The sequence below is a fragment of the Carlito syrichta genome, unplaced genomic scaffold (assembly GCF_000164805.1).
Source record: "Carlito syrichta isolate Samal-C Ts95f unplaced genomic scaffold, Tarsius_syrichta-2.0.1 Scaffold314793, whole genome shotgun sequence".
Taxonomy (NCBI): Eukaryota; Metazoa; Chordata; class Mammalia; order Primates; family Tarsiidae; genus Carlito; species Carlito syrichta.
In genome coordinates, this window is record NW_007258889.1 from 374,629 (window position 1) to 382,819 (window position 8,191).

Genomic DNA, 8,191 nt, shown 5'->3' on the forward strand with positions numbered 1-8,191 from the left:
TCTCTACAAAAAGATAAAAAATTAGTTGGGCATTAGTGGCATGCACCTGTAGTCCCAGCTACTTGGGAGGCTGAGGTGGGAGAATCGCTTGAGCCCAGGAATTTGAGGCTGCAGTGAGCTATGATGGTTCCACTGCACTCCAGCCTGGGCAACAGAGAGAGACCCTGTTTCTCTCAAAAAAAAAACAAAAAAACGTGGGAGGATAATACTTGTACTTACCTTGAAAGGTCAAATGAGATTCCTGCAGCATTCACTTGTCTCTGCTATTATAGCTGGGAATTTTCACAGCCCTATGCTACCTCGTCTGTGCTGCCGTGTCCTGATGGCTTCCAGAATATTCTCCCAATTTTCTTGATTATTCTCCTTCTTACTTGTCCATTTTTCCTGCGATGAATACCCCTTCCTCCATGCAGTCCTCACATGCCCTTATTGGGTCTGTCCACCTTCCGTTTCCCATGGCCTGGTCAGTTATGTTCTGGCCACCATCCTTGACTGTTTCACTTCCTTTACCCTAACAATAATGTCTACTGCTGTCCAGTGAGTCCCCGTAGGGCTTATTATCTCACTATTGACTTGACATCAAGTTCAGGACTCTGGCTGCAGGCTGTTAACCCCACTGAGCGCACACTTAGGATCTGTGCATTTCATTATATATAAATATCATCCAAAAAACAAAACAAAACTGTAAACATTTTTTTTTTTTGAGTTGGAGTCTTACTCTGTTGCCCAGACTGGAGTGCAGTGGCACGCTCCCAGCCACCGCAGCCTTGACCTGCTGGACTCTGGCGATCCTTCTGTCTCAGCCTTCCAAGTAGCTGGAACTACAGGCGCGCGCTACCACGCCTGATTAATTTTTTTATTTATTGTAGAGATGAGGTCTCGCCAAGTTGCCCAGGCAGGTCTCGAACCTGCGGGCTCAGGCAATTCACTCACCTCGGCCTCCCAAAGTGCGGGATTACAGGCTGAGCCACTGAGCCTGGCAAACTTTTTTTTTTTTCGAGTCGGAGTCTCACTGTGTTGCCCGGGCTGGAGTACAGTGGCACGTTCATGGCTACCGCAGCCTCGACCTGCTGGGCTCCGGCCATCCTTCCACCTCAGCCTTCCAAGGAGCAGGAACCATAGGCCTGTGCCACCATATCTGGCTAATTTTTTGATTTATTGTAGAACTGAGGTCTCGTCAAGCAGCCCAGGCTGGTCTCAAAACCCTGGGCTCAGGCAATCCTTTCACCTCTGCCTACCAAAGTGCCGGGATTACAGGCATGAGACACCCCACGCAGAGGTGTAAACAATTGTTAAACTCTAATTTAATGAAGTGATTAGGGAAAAGTGTATTGTGTTTGTAGTTTATTTTGAAATGCGTAAAAAGCAAGATTGTCCGATGAGTAGATATGTGATCAAGAATGGTAAAATGTATCTGGGTGCAGTGGCACATGCCTATAGTACCAGCACTTTGGGAGATCAACGTGGGAGGCTTGCTTGAACCCAGGAGTTCGAGCCCAACCTAGGGGCAACACAGTGAGACCGCCATCTCTAAAAGTTTTTTTCACAAAAGAGAAAATAATAAATAAAATAAAAATAGTCCTGGCATGGTGGCTTGTGCCTGCAAGCCCAGCACTTTGGGAGGCCAAGGCAGGAGGATTGCTTGAGGCCAAGAGATCAAGACCAGGTGGGCAACACAGTGAGACTTTGTCTCCACCAAAAGTAAAAAAATTAGCTAGGTGCAGTGGTGCTTGCCTGTAGTCCCAGGAACTTGGGAGGCTGAGGCAGGAGGATTGCTTGAGCTCAGGAGGTCGAGGCTACAATGAGCTGTGATTGTGCTACTGCACTCCAGCCCGGTCGACAGAGTGAGACCTTGTCTATAAATAAATAAAAAAATATAAATTATAGAATCTAGGTGGTGGGCATATGAGTGCTCACATTAAAAGTCTGTTTTAATATTTTTCTAATAAAATATTAGAAAACATTTTGTTTAGCTATTTAAAATGGCGGTTTTAGCTGGGAAATACAATTCTAAAAGCACCTCTGTGAGAGGACGAGGATGGTCAGCTCAGAGGTGATGGACAAGCGTGGCTTGTCCCCTGCCGCACAGGTAGCAGGAAGGGAGCTGAACTGGGACCACAGCCTCCATCCACCGTCCCCCCCACCCTCTGCTGCCCAGAGGCCCACTCCTGCTGTGTCGGCCTTGCTGTGACCTCCAGTTCCTCCTCTGTCTGTCTCCTCACAGCCCGTCTGCCCCTCCTGGTCTTACTCTCCCTGTCCCCAGTCCAGGCCCCAGGGCTTGTCATTTGAGTTCTGTGTGACGCATCTAGATTGCTGGACCTGTCCTGCTTCGGAATCTGCCACCCTCCAACCCTTCCCTAGATCCCTTTGCCAGGCTGGTCACCCCTTCCTCAGCTCCCCTTCTTCGCTCCCTGCAAAAGCCATAGAAAAGTTCCTGAAAGTGTTCAGTTGATTCCACCGCAAATGAGTATGCTGCAGCTGGGCGGTTGCCTGGCAACCCCTTGAGTCATCTCCCTTTCACACCCAAGGTCATCTGACGTCAGCACCCCTCCACACCTGCCGTGAGCACGGTTGCCTGAGTCCACCTTCTGTGCTTCCTGCCTTTCCTCCTCCCTGGAAGGTCTGTCACTCTTTCAAGATCTGCACCTCCATCAGGGCCCTTCATGTTAGACCCCCCTCCTTGCTTGGAGGCCCTATGCTTACACTTTTTCATTCAATCATCTATGTATTCAACACAAATTTTCCAAGTGTCCACTTTGTGCCAGGCACTGTGTGGGGACACGATGTTGATCAAGAGGGTCTTTGTTTCTTTTCTCTTGGAGGAGAGACAGTGTGATATTAAGGCAGGCATAGTTAATGTGGCTGAGAAGCAATTAGGCAGGTTTGCTTAAGCAGGTCTGATTCAGAACAGGGTAAGCGTGCAGACATCTTTCTTTTGGTATACAACCTTCCCCTGGTCAGGCATGTCAGACCTGACCACTTTGTGGGTTGGAATGTGGAATTTCCAGTGCAGTAAGTCACAGAAACAATAGAGAGTTACCCAAAAAGCAGATGTGGTCCCTAAAAAAGACCAAATCTATTTATGCGGTAACTTTCATTATTTAGAAGATCCTTGTGATCCTAAAAGATTACGAGATGGTCATCAATACTCATGACCAGATGCCTACAGTCCTCCACAGTTAACTTATGGAACAGTTTGCTTAATCATTGTTGTAAACTTATATAAAGCTTCTTGTGAAAGGCAAGCACGTGCATTTATAAAAAATGACAAAATCATGGACTTCTCAGCAAATTGGATGAAACTGAAGACGATCATTCTTTTTTTGGGGGAGAAACAGAGTCTCACTCTGTTACCCAGCCTGGAGTGCAATGGCACGCAAAGGCCACTGCAGCCTTGACCTGCTGGGCTCAGGTGATCCTTCCGCCTCAGCCTTTCAAGTAGATGGAACTACAGGCGTGCACAACCATGTCCTGCTAATTTTTTTTTTTTTGAGTTGGAGTCTCATTCTGTCACCCAGACTAGAGTGCAGTGGCAGCTCCCAGTCACTGCAGCCTCGGTCTGTTGGGCTCCAGCGATCCTTCCGCTTCAGCTTTCCAAGTAGCTGGAACTACAGGCGCGTGCTACCACACCCGGCTAATTTTTTGATTTATTGTAGAGATGAGGTCTTGTCAAGTTGCCCGGGCGGGTGTCGAACCCGCAGGCTCAGGTAATTCACTCACCTCGACCTCCCAAAGTGCGGGATTACAGGCTGAGCCACCGAGCCTGGCTAACTTTTTAAATTTATTGTAGAGATGAGGTCTTGCCAAGTTGCCCAGGCTGGTCTTGAACCTGTGGGCTCAGGCAATCCTCTCACCTTCACCTCCCAAAGTGCTGGGATTACAGGAGTGAGCTATGATACCTAGTTTGAGATAATCATTCTTAAGGATCCATCACAGAAACAAAGAACTGAATACCACGTTTTCTCACTCATAAGTGGAACCTCAACATTAACCAAAGTAGTACAAGGGAGGGATCAGAGGTCACAGGACTCTGGTGGGATGGGGGCATGGGAAGGCGGAAGGTGGGAGGGCACGTAACAACACAAAGGGTACCTGGTCCTCAACCAGGGGAAGTGAGAGCCAGTTGAGGCCCAAACTTCACCTGTGCGTCCATTACCTATGTACCTAATCCTGACTTGGACCCCACACCTCTATAATAAAATTAAGTACAGAGCCGGGCTTGGTGGCTCAGCCTATAATCCCACGCCTTGGGAGGCTGAGGTGAGTGGATTGCCTGAGCCCATGGGTTCGAGACCCACCTGGGCAACTTGGTGAGACCTCATCTCTACAATAAATCAAAAATTAGCCGGGTGTGGTAGCGCGTGCCCGTTGTTCCAGCTACTTGGAAGGCTGAGGCGGAAGGATCGCCGGAGCCCAGCAGGTCGAGGCTGCGGTGGCTGGGAGCGGCCACTGCACTCCAGTTTGGGCGACAGAGTGAGATTCCAACTCAAAAAAAAAAAAAAATTAAATTAAAAAAAAAAAAGAAAGCCAAGCACATGTCCTTTGACCCTTGCCTCCATGCAAGCCTCTGATGACTATAACAAATCCTCACCTTCCCCTTCACACAATAATGTTGATTAAAATTTAGGAATCAGCTGGGTGCAGTGGCTCACACCTGTAATCCAAGCACTTTGGGAGGTGGAGGCAAGAGGATTGCCTGAGCCTGTGGGTTCGAGACCAGCCTGGGCAACTTGGTGAGACTTCGTTTCTACAATAAATAAAAAAATCAGCTGGGCGTGGTGGTGCATGCCTGTAGTTCCAGCTACTTGGAGGGCTGAGGTGGAAGGATCACCTGAGCCCAGCAGGTCGAGGCTGTGGCGGCTGTGAGTGTGCCACTGTACTCCAGCCTGGGTGACAAAGCGAGACTCTGACTCAAAAAAAAAAAAAAATTTAGGGATCACTTCCGTGACCAGGTCTCCATGCTAAGCACTTTACAGGAACCATGTCTCCTATTTTTATTTATTTAGTTTGTGAGTCAGGGTCTCCCAGACTGGAGTGCAGTGGCAAGATCATGGCTCACCACAGCCTTGACCTCCTGGGCTCAGGGGATCCTTCCACCTCAGCCTCCTGAGTAGCTGGGACTACAGATGTGCAGCAGCACACCCAGCTAATTTTTTGATATTTTGTAGAAATGGTCTCGCTATGTTGCCCAGGCTGGTCTTAAATTCCTGGGCTCAAGTGATTCTGTCTTGGCCTCTCAAAGTGCTGGGATTGTAGGCGTGAGCCACCACACCCAGCCAACAGCTACTGTGTCTTCTAATCCTCACCACAACCCCCTGAGGAGGCTAGTATCATTGGCCCAAGTGTACAGTGGAGGAAACTGAGGCACAGAGAGGTTAGTGATTGTTGGAGAAGCCATGCAGTAACCTGCCTTGGGCCCTGGGCATCCCTGAACGCTTTTGCTGAGTTTGCTAGGAATGCGCGGTCACGACTGCTCTGGGGCATTTCTCAGGGTTGTCTTCAAGTGAGCAACTTGAGGATCGAGGTGATTAGGGCACCGAGGGACACAGAGCAGACTTGAGATTCCCTGAGCTCAGCCTGCCTCAGCTTCTTACGTGGTGTCCATCAGTCCATGTTGTGTCAGCCTCGAGGCACTTGAGGGGTGGGGGGAATTGATGCATATCAGGTTGCTGGCTCTGTTGTGAATAATGAAGTTTTGTGTCTCTGACCTAGGAGTCTTGTATCTTCTACCAGCATCAGTGAAACGGATGTAGAATAATTTAATAGCTAGCAAGTAGGGTAAACTCAAAACTCAAATTCAACCCAGTGATTGGCCCAGGACACAGTTCACTAGACACATGGCTGAGACTTGAACCCAGGCAGTTTGACTCCAGGAGCAGCTCCATAGGTTTTGTTTGTTTGTTTTTGGGTTGGAGTCTCACTCTGTCGCCCAGGCTGGAGTGCAGCAACATGATCACAGCTACCACAGTCTTGGCCTGCTGGGCTCAGGTGCTCCTTCCACCTCAGACTTCCAGGTAGCTGGAACCACAGGTGTGTGCCACCATGCTCAGCTAATTTTTTTGATTAATTGAAGAGATGAGGTCTCACCATATTGCCTAGGCTGGTCTTGAACTCCTGGGCTCAGGCCATCCTCTCACCTCCACCTCCCAAAGTGCCGGGATAATAGGTGTGAGCCACTGTGCCCAGCTCATAGGTATTTTTAGGAAGCCTTTCCCGGACAGATGTGGTAGCTCATACCTGTAATACCAGCACTTTGGGAAGCCAGGCAGGAGGATCGTTTGAGGCCAGGAGTTCGAGATCAATTTGGACAACAAAGCGAGAAACACCCTGTCTTTACAAAAAATACACATACACACACAAATTAGTTAGGGATAGTGTCACTTGCCTATAGTCCCAGCTACTCAGGAGTTTGAGGCAGGAATGTCACTTGAGCCCAGGAGTTTGAGGCTACAGTGAGTTATGATCATGTCACTGTCCTCCAGCCTTGGTGACAGACTGAGACCCTGTCTTTACAAAAAAGAAAGAAAGAAAGAAAGAAAGAAAGAAAGAAAGAAAGAAAGAAAGAAAGAAAGAAAGAAAGAGAAAGAAAGAAAAAGTCTTCCCTTGCAGCTTTTCTGTTTCTTCTGTGGTGATCTTTCTTCTCCCTTCACTTTGTTAGTCGTTGCACCGTGAATGGGGCTGGTTGGAGTGAGACAGCAGGATGAGGAACAATGGGGGAGAGGGTTTGATGGCTGATTTTTACCTGTGATCTCTCCATTGTGAAAGCTCTTCCATGGAAGGCAGAAGGCTCAGTGCATTTCCTCAGAAATGCTGAAATTATTCTGCACTTATAAATCCACCTAATCCTGTCTATTCCTGGCATAGGGTAGAGGATATTTCTGTTCAGCAGCTGACCTGATGCCACCATGTGACAAGGGCAAAACCCTGCTCATGATTTGCCACCTGCCAGCTTTGAAAGGATACAATTCTTTTTTTTTTTTTTTTTTGAGTCAGAGTCTCACTCTGTCGCCCAGGCTAGAGTGCAGTGGCATGCTCACAGTCACCACAGCCTCGACCTGCTGGGCTCAGGCAATTCTTCCACCGCAGCCTTCCAAGTAGCTGGAACCACAGGCCAGAGCCACTACGCCCAGCTAATTTTTTTTTTAATTGTTGGGGCGAGGTCTCGCCAAGTTGCCCAGGCTGGTCTTGAACCACTGGACTCTGGCAATCCTCTTGTCTCTGCCTCTCAATGTGCTGGGATTACAGGTGTGAGTCACTGTACCTGGCAGAAAGGATACAATTCTGAAAAAAAAAAAAGTCTATTTATTGAGATATTGTTCACATACCATTCTATTCACCCCTTTAAACTATACAATTCAGTGGTTTTTATTATTTTTACATACGTTTAAGAGATGGGGGTCTTTCTATGTTGTCCAGGCTGGCCTTGAACTCCTGGCCTCAAGCGATCCTCCCACCTCAGCCTCTTGAATACCTGGGATTACAGGTGTGTGTGCTACTGAGCTTGGTTTCAATGGGTTTTATTATGTTCACACATTTGTGCAATCATCACCATTACCCAATTCAGAACACTTTCATCATCCCAAAAGGAAAACCCACACCTATTCACAATGGTTTCTCATTCCCCCTTTTCCCTGAAAACCACTAGTCTACTCTCTGTCTCTATGGATTTGCCAACCCTGGGCCTTTTATTGCTTGTTTTTTTCTGAGTTGGGGTTTCTGTCACAGGCTGGAGTGCAGTGGCATGATCATGGCTCACGGCAGTCTTGACCTCCTGGGGTCAGGCAATCCTTCCACCTCAGTCTTCCGAGTAGCTGGGACTACAGGCACACACCACCAAGGCCAGAAAATTTTAAAATTTTGTTTGTAGAGATGAGGTCTCACTTTGTTGTCCAGTCTGATCTTGAACTCTTGGGCTCAAGCAATTCTCCTGCCTCAGACTCCCAAAATGTTAGGATTACAGGTGTGAGCCACTGAGGGCAGTCATCAGGGCTTTTATAAAACTGGAATTATATAATATATGGCCTTTGCACCTGGCTTCTTTTACTTGGCATAGCGTTTTCATAATTCACTTATGCTGTAGCATGGATCAGAATTTCATTCCTTGTTATGTCCAAATAATACTGCATTGCCGTGCTCGGTGGCTCAGCCTGTAATCCTGCACTTTGGGAGGCTGAGGTGAGTGGATTGCCTG